This window comes from Gracilinanus agilis, chromosome 1, assembly GCF_016433145.1.
Source record: "Gracilinanus agilis isolate LMUSP501 chromosome 1, AgileGrace, whole genome shotgun sequence".
NCBI lineage: Eukaryota > Metazoa > Chordata > Mammalia > Didelphimorphia > Didelphidae > Gracilinanus > Gracilinanus agilis.
In genome coordinates, this window is record NC_058130.1 from 591,888,777 (window position 1) to 591,902,181 (window position 13,405).

Sequence of the window (13,405 nt, forward strand, 5' to 3'; positions counted from 1 at the left end):
TTTCTGTGTATGTTCTCCTGGTTCTGCTTATTTTGTTCTACATCAGTTCCTGCAGATCTTTGCAGCTTTTTTCTTAAATCATCTTGCTTATCATTTCTTACAGCATAATAGTATCTCATCACCAACATGTACCACAATTTGCTCAGCCATTTTGCAATTGATGGACACTCCCTCAATTTTCAATTCTTTGCCACCACAAAAAGAGCTGCTATAAATATTTTTGTACAAATAGGTTTCCCCTTTACAACATTATAGCAATCAAAGGGAGCTTAGAAATCAATTGGACTAACTCATATCTGAACTTTCTGTCATATGGTCAACTTAACCTTGATTGAAGACCTTCAAAAAGGTAGGGGGAAGAGGGGAGGGAGGAATCACCACCTCCTAGAGCAGTGTATGTCTCTTAAAAAGGTCTAGCTGTTAGGAGGCTTTGCTTAAATTAAACCCCAATCTTTCTTATTCTATATTCTACTCATAGTTTCTAGTTTGTCTGCCATCTAGGACCAAGTAGAACAAATCTAATCTCTCTTCCACATGAGAGCCCTTTAAATATTTACAGAGAGCTATCATGTCTCCATTAAATCTTCTCTTCAAAGGAAACATTCTTAGTTCCTTCAAGTCATTCTCAAGGAGTATTAAATAGACAAAAGCTCTGGCATAATGCTTGTCCATCTCTGGATGCATTCCAACTTATCTCTGCTATTTTGAAAAGGTGCTGCAAAAGTCTGAACACAATATTCCTTGTGTCATCTGATCAGAGCAGAATACGATGGGTTTCTCTTCCCTAGTATGGAATACTACCCATTTTTTTAATATGCTATATTTTATTGAATCCAACCGGGATATGAAAAGGACTTTTAGCCCAGCTCTGCAACAGTAAGAAAACAACTTTTTAGACAGCATAAAGCAACACTCTTTCACTTGGTCCCACTTTCCCCCAGACTTCTACATAACTCATTTTATTTTAAAAAGGAGAATTCAATTCTTTTACTTAGTAAACATGGCTCCCTATTGTGTAGCTCCATTTGAGGTCAGATGGCTCCATGAGGATCCTCAGATCTAAGTGAAGTTGAGTGTCTTTGTCTTCTCTCAAGTATTCTTGTTTGGCGCTCTGAATTCCATTTCTCTTTTACTTGCTTCAAAGCTTTATTTCTTCTATGTTTCTACTGGACACTAACACCTAGATTTATATGCTTCCCTGTATATTTGATGGGGAATCAAAGAGCTTGTTTCTATCTTTAGGCCCAACCCATTATGATACAATTTTTTTCTGATATTTTAAAACCTACGTATTTCCCTCCCTTTTGTCCCTCCCTCATTCCCAAGAACATGGGTAATAAGTTATAGGTTGTACATATATTATCATATAATGCCTATTTCCCTATTCATTATGTTGTGAAATAAGACAAATTACTTACACTGGAGAAAAATTCATGGAGGAAATGAAGAGAAGAATGGTCTGTTTCATTTCTGCATTTGAACTCCATCTGTTCCTTCTATGGCAGTGGATGTCCTTTTCATCTTGAGACCCTTAGAGTTGTCTTGGAACCTTGCCTTGTTGATAAGTCATTCACAGATGATCATCCTACATTATTTTTTTATGTATACATTTTACTGGTTCTGCTCACTTCACTTTGCATAATTTAAATTCATCTTTCCATGTTTTTTTAGGTTCTATTTGTTATTTCTTATGGCAATGGCACTCCTTTCTTGTTTGTTTCTTTTTAGGTTGGTAATCATTCTGCTTTCTTGTAGGGGCAGCTAGATAGTATAGTGGCTAGAGGATAGGGCCTGAAATCAGAAAGACAATTTACCAGTTGTGTGATTCTGGGGAAGCCATTTAATTTCTATTTGATTTAATCTGCTAGACAAGGAAATGACAAAAAGCCAATTGGGGGCAATCCCCTTTTGGCATAAGTGTACATTCAAAATAAATGCATTCAACCCCCCACAGTTCAATATACTTCATCCAAAAGTTCATTCTGGGTCTTTTGGTGCAATGTGTGGTTTCTGCAGGAATCTTCATGGTTCCTTCTCCAAAGAGTTTACTTCCTCGATTTGGGGAGTTAATGAGATTCTTATCCTAAAAATTTCTCCAAAAGATTTTAAACCTTGCATTATAGGATAATAATACAATCCCCACTGAGGAGGGTTGACCAATACCCAGATCATCCTGGCATACATGGCTGAGTTATGAGATATATGAATCAGTTGTCAAAAGAAAGTAAAAAACATAAAAAACAAGAAGAAAAGAAAAAAATCAAAATTAAATTGTATATAAAAATTCTGAGTAAGCAAGAATAAGCCCATAACAGGTCCTAGAATCAGGACCCAATAAAGTGATATATGTCCCACAAGCCTGTAGGACCATTGCAGCAATGTGCACTTACCCAATCAGCAGCCAGGACTAGAGAAAATTGCCATACTATGAAAGAGAGAAAAAGACTAGACTTTGAAGCAAAAGGGAATTAGCATTCCCTGGTCTAATTTTACCTTCACTCACAGGGATAGGGGAGCAAAAATGGCAGCCAAATTGAGGTACTTGTCTGAATCTAGCATGGGGAAATCCTGCATCTGACATTGTCAAACAGCTGCTTCCTAGAACCCAAAACAAGTCCTCTGTCTTGGTGCAAATTCTCATTAATCCCAATGGGATTGGTTGGTCTTGTTGACCTTGTGCATCTCGGCACTGTACAATGGCTCTTTTGTGATTCATTCTTCTAAAATAAGACACAATAATTAGTCAGAGTCCCATAATATTAAGCAATGGCAGGTTTCTACAGTCTAAAGCTTTTGGGTATGCATTGATAACCCCAAGGATAGTATATTCCACGGGAGTCTCAAAGAGTCAGACAAGACTGAATGACTCAACAATAATCTGCAGCACTTAACACCATGTCTTGCTCAGAGTAGGTGCTTAATAAAGACTTTTTCAATTGAAATGAAGCATTATGGTTCCAGTCTCTGTGATACAGTGTTAACAACCCCTTTCAGCTTTGTTGCCATCCACAAATTTTCATAAGCACCTTTGCCTTTAACCAAATACTTAATAGATTGTAAGCTCTTAAAGAGTAAGGACTTTCTTTTGCCTCTTTTTATATCTCCATTGCTTAGTATGTTGTCTGGCACATAATAGGTGAATGTCTTTTATCATTTAATTTAGATTGAAGATTTTTTCCCTTACTAATTTTAGTGTCATTAAATAGTTTAATTAGTTTATATAATGTTTTAATTTGGAGTGTAAAGATATGTCCCAACCATGAGCAATGAATATTTTTAAATAATTTATATTTATCTCTATAAAGTGTTTTTAAGTTATATTAACATAAGTCTTATAAGTAACCTACTAGGTTAACTTTTAGTCATATATTCTAAAATTTATTGATGTCTTATTTAATAAGGAAATGCTAATATTTTATATCCTTATATTTATTTTGTATTCCATGATAAGACCATATTATGAATATCTATAATTATCCTGGTTAGTTTCTTCACTGATTCTCAAGTTATCTAAGTACACTGTCAAGTCACATGCCAATAGGGGAGCTTTGATCTCATCCTTACCAAAATTTAGGTTTTTATTTTGTTCTCTTGGCTTGTGTTTTACATTGCCTGTAAAAGGAAATCTCTAATGATTCTCCATGGTAAACAAGTCTAAATCTTAATTTTAAATATATGCTTTCAATTTCAAAAAATATAAGAACTTTTTGACATCCCTAATCCTTTTGGATTTATTTTTTATTTTTTATTTTATTTTTTTTAATTTTAAACCCTTAACTTCTGTGCATTGACTTATAGGTGGAAGATTGGTAAGGGTAGGCAATGAGGGTCAAGTGACTTGCCCAGGGTCACACAGCTGGGAAGTGTCTGAGGCCGGATTTGAACCTAGGACCTCCTGTCTCTAGGCCTGGCTCTCAATCCACTGAGCTACCCAGCTGCCCCCGCCTTTTGGATTTTTAACATAAATATGTGTTGTCTCAGGGAGACCTGAGATAAAATTTTGCTTTGGGCACTAGCTTTATCACCCTGAATAAGTCCCATAACCTCTCTTAGTCTCAGTTTCCTCATCTTTAAAATGGGAATGATAATAGTGCCTACTTACTAGTATTGTTGTAAAGATCAAATAAGATAACAAATATAAATTGCTTTGTAAACTACATAACTTTACTATTATTGTTATTATTATTGGGGCAACTAGGTGGCAAGGAAGAGTGTACCTTGAATCAGGGAGACTCATCTTCTGTAGTTCTAATCCAGGCTCGAATTACTTAGTAGCTATGTAAACCTGGGAAAAATCCTCTTTATCTCATTTTCCTCATCTATAAAATGAGCTGGAGAAGGAAGCGACAAACCACTCCAGTATCTTTGTCAAGAAAACCCCAAACGGGGTTATGAAGAGTCAGTCAAGACTGAAAAAAACTGAACAATAAAAAACAATTATTATTGCAATTTTTATTTTCTGGTCATGAGTTTCATTTCAACAAGTCTCAGTGATACCTGTTAGGTCAAATAACTTTTTTCACCAGTGTCCTAAAGCACAGGCTCATGTAGACTGTCCTATTGTAGAAAAGCTTCAAGTATGGTTCCGACTTGTGTTACCATTATAAGGCTGAACTTCTACATTAGGAACTGAGAGTATTGTGGAAAGGACACTGAGCCCAAGGAATATTTGAGTCTAAATCTTGGACTCACCCTATACTAGTTGTATGATTTTGATCAAATCTCTTAATTTCTCTGTATTTAAATTTGTCTATTAAAATGAAGATGTGAGTGAATCTTTGACCTGATACATGTTGCTCTTCCAGTGACTACCATCCCATCTAACACTGGAGGGCACTCAGCATTATCCAAAATGTCTTTTTTTTTTCTCTCAGCATCTCAGAGGAGCAGGTTGTTAATCAAACTTTAACTCACTCCATTTGGCTCCTGTCATCTTTCACTGACATTAAGAACTGTGTGTTGGGTCTCTTCTCCACTCATCAGATTGTTTGGTTCATATGTTCCCACCTTCTGACCATCTCTCACAATAAAATCAAGCATTTAGGTAATGCTTAAAGATTTGCAAAGGGCTTTATTTTATTTGATCTTCACAACAAGCTCATAAAGTAGGTGCTATTATTATCCCATTCCTTTGTTTTTTTAAAGATAAGAAAACTGCTTAGGAATATACAGCTAGTAAATTTTTCTGTGGCAGGATTTTAATTCGGATCTTTCTGACTCCAAGTCCAGCTCTCTATCCATTATTTTACTTAGCTGTCATTTTTTAATATCTCTAGGGTGTGCAAATCACCTCTATCAAAGTCACTATTTTAGAAAAGCATTTAATCAGAGCGGTAAAGCAAATATAAACCAGCTATTATCAGATCCAAATGCAATGGGCATTTCTCATTCCTTGACCTCCCTCCATTCACCCCTCTTCAGCTTTGATAAGTAATACACAATTTTTTGCTCTGCTTCTAGAAGGAAACTGGGGTAAAAGGGTTTTAATTCATGAGCTTGGGGATAACTGTGACTGCTTTAGTGAATACAAGAATCTTCATGTCTCTCTAAAAGATTGCATGTGCTGGGGTAAATAATGAGCCATACTGGATTGGTTTTGCTTTCCCTGACTCTACATCTCCCAATTTCCCTCACTTTGTTTGGGGCTTCTTTTTTTTAATTAACTTTTTTAAACTTTTCAAATATTTTTCCATGGTTTCATGATTCATTTCCTCTCCTTCATCTCTTCCCACTTCTCTCCTCCCTTCTGGAGCTGACAAGCAATTCCACTGGTCTATACAAATGGTGGGCTTCTTTTTCAATGCAGATCAGATATGCACATCGTTCTATATTCATCACTGTCATCATCGTCATTAAATTTCTATGGGCCTCAGTCTTAATATCAGTAAATAAAAGGAATAGACATCAGAGGTCTTTTTGGTTCTAGATATGTGATCCTTGAAAAGGATAGGATGTGCCTCATCTTTCCATAATTCTTAAAAAAACATTTACCTGCAGAAAGTAAAGTCATAGACCTTCTCTCTTTCTGTTTCTCATTTCATTGTCTTTGTAAGGTTTTCATGTAAATGTAGTACTTTGTAGCTATAAAATGCTATATTCATGTGAACCATTATTATCATGTAGTCCCTAGAGGTCCTGAATTTTATTGCTGGCTCTGCTCTGGATTTTATACGATGTTAAATGGGTCGCTTAACCACCCTGGACTCCAGTTGTTCTATTTTAAAAATGAAGCTCTTTGTCACTGGAAGAAGACAATCATGAGGGTTGGTGTACAAGTTCATCGTTCCTAGGTTTTAGTGTTTATAGCTAGGGTTTTACTGAGACTTGTGAGGTTTTTGTATTCACTTTCCCACTGTCCTAGCACATTACTCTGACCCTCACCTCATCGCTAACCTTATAAGGATTGGAATCCAATAACCAAAAGACTTATACTAGCTGAAAAAGACGGGACATGTATCCTTTCCAAGGTCGTGTTGCTGTCCAAGAAAAATCGTTTAGGAAATCAGCCTGAACTTTGGGTGACCTGAAATCTCCGAATAAGTATTACAGGCTGGGACATCTGGTGGACAATAAACTTTTTTTTTATTTGTTTTTACATGAAGCAGCTGTACTTGGGCAGATGACCAGAGGCTGTGTAATCAGAGTGTGAATAGCTGAATTAGTAAATTATATTAGGCTACTTAGGCACTTATTTAAGGGCTACATGCTTCTTTTTAATTTTGCCTTATTAAGACTTACCCAAAACATAGCAGCATTGGCAGTAGGGTTATTAGTGACTTATTTGCTTCATTAAAATTTATGGCACGTTTTACATTCACCATCTGGGGCAACAGCTCCCCTCCTCACTGTTAAAATGTAACCTAAATCCAGGCCTGGCACTGATAATTCCCTAAAATAAAATACTTTATAGATGAAATTCTTTCTTGCAATGCCAAGATTATTCCATTTCACTGGAACTCTATACACAAACATGATAGCAGTAAAGGCAATATTTCCAGGCCAACCATCATTGCTTGCTGCTAGGAAACAGGGGTCATGTTTAAGTTTCTCTTAAGAGAATTGCTCTTAGATAAGAGGGAAGTTGAACTGTTTTGTCATTTCAAAATTTAGGATACTTGTGTGTGTGTGTGTGTGTGTGTGTGTGTGTGTGTGTGTGTGTGTATGTGCATGGGGAATCTCAGCAAATAAGTTGATAGTGTCCATTAAGAAAAAACTTATTTCATGAGTATTCAGAAATATTTAATACAATATTATAATACTATATTTAAGGTGAATAATTGAGATACTGATAAAATATGTAGCTACCTAGAGCTGGTCATGTCTGTCAAACTTCTAGTCTGGCCAGTATTAAAAATCAGGGCATGTTAGAAATCTGAAGCACCCCCAAATCTATATTCATATGCCTGATCCTTCGGGTCCTTCAAGTTTCCATTTACATGCATTGAGCAAATTTGCTAGGGGGCACTATGGCTTAGTATTTATGTTTATTGTCCATCTGCACTCCTAGAATTTGCTTACTAAAATGATTTAGGATGTAGTTGGCTAAGAGAAGATTTGCAGAAATAAAGGTCTGCTTTTTCCTTACTTGTTTGTACCCAACACAGCATATTATCAGAAAATGAATATAGTTCTTGAGGGGACATGCAAAGCAAAACTGAAGAATAACAATAAAAATGCTAGACAACAGCAGGCAACATAAATCTATTTTTAAGCACTAGGTGTAGACAACTAAATATGGCTTCTACACTGTATCTTGAACTCAAATTCTCCTTAAAGATTGCTAATTGAAGCATTTTGCAGTTAGTTTGCTTCTTTGTACATATTTGCTAAAAAGCTTTTAGCCTAGCTTGAATTTTTTTGATGCTCTATGGCAGGGGTCAGCAACGTATGGCTCTCGAGTCATGTCTGGCTCTTTTGAGGGCCAGATATGGCTCTTTCTGCAGGAGCCGTAAAGTCAATTTTTTTTCAGGCGCTGTTACAGAAGTGTGCACTATGAGCACTGTACGGATCTCATGAAATTACATTTTAAAAAATGTGGCATATATGGCTCTCACGGCCAAAAAGTTTGCTGACTCCTGCTCTATGACTTAAAAATGAATTTTGAATGTTTGTCAAATCAAGTCAAACTTAAAAAATAGATAATCCTGGCCAGAAATGTGCTGACTTCCTGATATGTCAATGAGTCCTTTAAATTCAACACAGGATAAGTTACCATTCCTACCAAGTTCAAGTTTGTTGATGAACTTGACTGAGTATTAAAAGATGCACTTTTCACTATGACAAACAATGATTATCCAGACTATTCAGTATCATAAATAGATTCTACATCTCAGTAGAAAAATGTCCTACTCACATCATTGAATTGGAACATACACCAAAGCACTGATATTTGGGGAATTTCTGAGATGAACTCTGGTTATACATTTCAAATTCCTCTTTTGCTTGGAGTTCATCATGAAGTTCTCCAAAAGTTCCTTTTTCAAAAATATTTTTTTTTCCATTTTTCATTGCATGTTGATACAGTTTTCAATAATCATTTTCTGACATTTTGTGATCCATGTTTTCTTCCTCCTCTTCTACCCTTTTCCCCTCCCCATGATGACAGGTATTATGTTATACATTGTACATGTGATATCATACAATAAATATTTCCATATTCATCATGTTGTGAAAGAAGACTCAAATCACTTTACTAGAGAAAAATTCATGGAGGAAATAAAGTAGAAAATAATATACTTCAATCTACATTCAGATTACATAAATTCTTTCTATAATTAGCCTTTTTCATCATGTGTCCCTTGGAGTTGCCTGGATCCTTGCGTTGTTGATAATAGTTAAGTCATTCACAATTGATCATTGTATCCAACATCTCTTAATTGAGATAAATTTTACTTTTTAAAATGGGACAAGATAAGGACATGACACAGAAATCAAAAAGTCCAATTTCTAATTTAAATATTATCCTAAATTTGCGGACGAGTTTTTTTTTTTTCCCCAATATTATCAACTCAATGGAAGGTGTAAATGTACATTATGGAGGGAGTATGGAGAGAAAGAAGAAATACTTATATCAAAGTTATAAGATTTGAGTTAGAATCCTGTGTCCACTGTTTACTGCCTTTGTGGTTTTTAGCAAATCATAGCCTCTTCTAAACTGGAATCTATGTGCTGTCATTTAGCATAAGGGCAAAGTAGTTTAATACTACAAATTCTTCTTAAGGTATAGAAAGGTTACACAATGTTTTTATTGACAACAAGGACATAGAGTACAGGCTTGGGAGGAACACCTCAGGGAACAGGGAATTAAAGATCCTTTAGAGTAGCCTTGGGCAGCTATAGTAGTTCCAATCACTTGACCTCAAGTGACTTGATTATTCTATTGATAATGAGATTCAGAAAGTTGAAGGTTAGTTATCTCAGGATATTACAATATAATAAAGGTAGGACATGGGGAAGGCTACTCTTCCTAATGTGCTGTAAATTAAGAAGTCCAGTCACTCTTGTGGTTTAGTTGGATATTTTGCCATTCCCTCCCTCTTCTAGAATATGAATCTAGAAGGAGATGGTTTTCCCCACTACTCATTAGTAATCAAAGTATATGTATGTAGAGTTTTCCCTTATGGTTTAAAATAATAAAATATAATAATAGAAAATTAAATCCCATTCAAAATAACTATGAAATGAATTGTATGTTGGAGTTTTAATCTACCAAGCTACATTTAAGATTTGTACAGATGAAGCTCCAAAAGACTCCTCAAATAAATTAAAATGGCAAATAATTGGAGAGGTTTTCAGAGCCCATGGCTAAGCTACATCAACATAATAAAACTGATAAGTCCTCAACTAATTTAAGCATTTAATTCTAACTTTAACAACTAAAATACTTTGTGGGGCTAGAAAAAACTATAAAATTTATTTGAAGAAAATGCAATCTAGAAACTCAAGGGAAATAATGGAAAAAAAGACGAATTTCATTACTATTTGAAGACCTCATATTGAATAACAGAGAATTATCAGAAATATTTTAATGGTTAAAAATAATAAAAATAGATGAGTGGAACAGAGTAGATGAGGAAGAATCAGAAACAAGTAAACTCAAGAATCCAAGGTTGGATTAACCTAAGAACATAACTTACTTAGGAGGAAAGAACTCCCTATCTGACAAGAATTACTAGGTAAACTGAAAAGCAATTTGGCAGATTTGGGGGTTTGTAAGGGTTAAAATAGAGGTTTTGACAAAAATAAGAGGGCAGCTTTTAATAATTTAAGTTTTAATGAGAATATAGTAGAGTTGTATATTAACATTATCCCTTTAAACCAGAGAAAAGAAAACTTCAAGCAGCTTTTAACAATTAACAATCTAGTTTAATTAAAACAGAGATATGAGAAGAATATAGTAAAGGAGGGAAAGATAGAAAAGAGGAAGGAGAGATTACTAATCTTATACCCTATAAATATACCTAAAATTCTTAATACTACTTTTAACTATCTTCTGAGGACAGCCTTATCTATCTATAAATATTCACTACTCTATCTCTATCTATAAATTATTCACTAACTCCCTAAAATAATGCATAGCCACCACTCACTCACTCCTTCAATCAGTTTTCTATAGCAGCCCAAACTGTCAGTAGCCAACTGACAGCAGATCCTTGACTATGAGACAGACCTCCTGCTCTCTAGAGATCCAAGAGGCAAAAAGCTCTCTAAAGGCTAAAGCCAAAAGCCCTATCAGTAAGGTCAGGCCTGCCTTTATATTCCAGCAACTAAATGCCAACCCACACTACCAGCAACCAACCCCCAAAGACCACCTCAGGCCCAGCAGCCAACTTCCCCACAACTGCCAGCCCTAACAGTCAGCAACTGCCCAACCAACTGCCAACAGCTGACTCTCCTCAGTGTTAGCAGCTGACACCCTGCAACTAACACTGGCTCAGCAGGCAGCTCCCTGGTTCCTACTTCCGGTCACTGTGGGCTGCTTAATTCCTATACATTTCTATAGTAAGAGGATCTCCTGATCCCCCATTAAATTAAATAAATTAAAAAATTCCTTTTTATAGTTTAAATTTATATTTTATACCATTTCACACTTTTACTATGATATATTTAAAATAGACACATTATCTGACTATGAAAAAAGGCCTCATAAATAAAATGAAAATAGAAATAAACAGATAACTTTACATTTCAGAATTAAAATGGACAATTGGAAAAAAAAAACACCTCTCCTTATATATTTTACTAACACAAAGATTTACCTTTGTATATATGGTCTGTTTTACTGCACAAACTGAATTCAGATGATTTTACATGTTTCTAGCAGAGCTAGAATCAGGGATGGACCCAAATAAGGTCTATTTCCCTTAAATATCCTAAATTGTACCTAGTAACCTGAGTGGATCCAGACTTGAAAGAGATTTACTTTTTGGCACATTTAAAAGTCAATGAGCATCACTTAGGCATCAATTATGTGCCAAACACTATGCTTAGCACTAGAGAAGAAAAGGTAAAACAGTGTCTGCTTTGAAGGAGTTCCCAAATTAATTAATGTGAGAGACAAATTCAACCAATTATGTCCAAAAATAACTGGCTAAATTGATAATATTAAAGAAAAGGAATTAGAATAAGGGGGATGGCAGAAACGCTTTTCAGAGAAGGTTGAATTTTAGCTATATATATATATATATATGTATGTATATATATATATAGATATATCCATCTATCTATAAATATATTTATACCTACATCTTCTGTTTTATGTATTTTTTGTGCTTTAAAATAACAAAACAGGGGCAGCTGGGTAGCTCAGTGGATTGAGAGCCAGGCCTAGAGATGGGAGGTCCTAGGTTAAAATCTGGCCTCAGCCACTTCCCAGCTGTGTGACCCTGGGCAAGTCACTTGACCCCCAATGCCTACCCTTACCACTCTTCCACCTATAAGTCAATACACAGAAGTTAAGGGTTTAAAATAAAAAAAAAATTTAAAAACATAAAAAAAAACATAAAATAACAAAACATAATAATGGAAAAGTAAAACTAATTCAAAATAATTACAAAATGAATTACATATTTGTCATCAATTAAGTAGGAGCACATACTTAAGATCTAAAAAGATGAAATGTCAAAAGACACCTTAGTAAATTAATTAAATATGTACATACATATATACATATATAAATATATACATATTGTGCAGGTGGAAAAATTTCCACCTGCACAATACAAATATACAAAGAGAGAGAGAAATAGGTGTAGGCATAGATATATCTGGCTCCAGACACTTTCCTTAGTTCTAGTTTCTTATCAGCAATTGCTTCTTGGAATCTATGCAACTGGATATCATATTTTTATCTTTTTATGTCATCATAGAATTATAGATTTATAGCTGGAATGGATTTCAGAAGCTTACCACTTTCGTAGTTACCACCTTCATTCAGAATCTCATTCTTTCTCCTACCATTTCAAGAATCAGTCGTATCCCTAATTCCTAGTTTCTTCCCTCTTCAATCAATTTTTCACAGTTCTTCCAAAATAACTTTACTAAAACACAATCTCCCCATGTCTCTCTCCTGCTCAAAAAACTTTAGTCATTCCCTCTAATTTCTATGATAAAATGTGAAATCATCAGCTTGACATTTAAAGTTTTGTCTTTTTAGTCTTAGTATATATTATATTCTTTCAAGCATTCCATATTCTAGCCAACTGGCTAATTTGCAAATCCTTTTACAGGATATTCAGTCTTCTGTCTTCATCCATTCCTGTCTGCCATTCATGAAGTGGACTCCCTCTTCCTCCTCACCTTTTAGAATTTCTATTTTCTTTCAATGCACAGTTTATATGACCCCTTTTATGGGAAACCTTTCTTAATTCTTGTTCTTATCTACATTCTATTCCTTTTTAAATTATCTTTTACATGCTCACTTGTTTATTTGTGGTATATTTTCTTCATAGGCAAAGATAATTTTTTATTTTGTCTTTGAAATTCCTAGGAAAGTATCTATGTGCTTTGCATATAGCTTAAAGTAGATTTCTAATAAATGTTTTTGGATTGGATTGAACTAAAAATCAATAGTGTGTTGAGATCACAAGTCAAAGGAAAACTCCCATTTGAAAGATAATCATATCCACTGTTTGTAACCATTCAACTTCCTTGCTGTGCTTCCTAGAAGAAGGTATTTTAAAAATTTGACCTTGCACAAAGATAGCAATATCTGATCATTGAGGGTATTACTGCAGAAAATCAAATGATAATTGTTCATGTAAGTTATTGCTTTTTGTTGCTTTGGGATTTGCCAGTATTTCATGAAGACTTTGCTTTTTTAAAAATATTTTTATTTTTTAGAAAAATTTTCCATGGTTACACGATTCTTGTTCTTGCTTTCCCCTTCACCCCCCCCCCCCCAGGC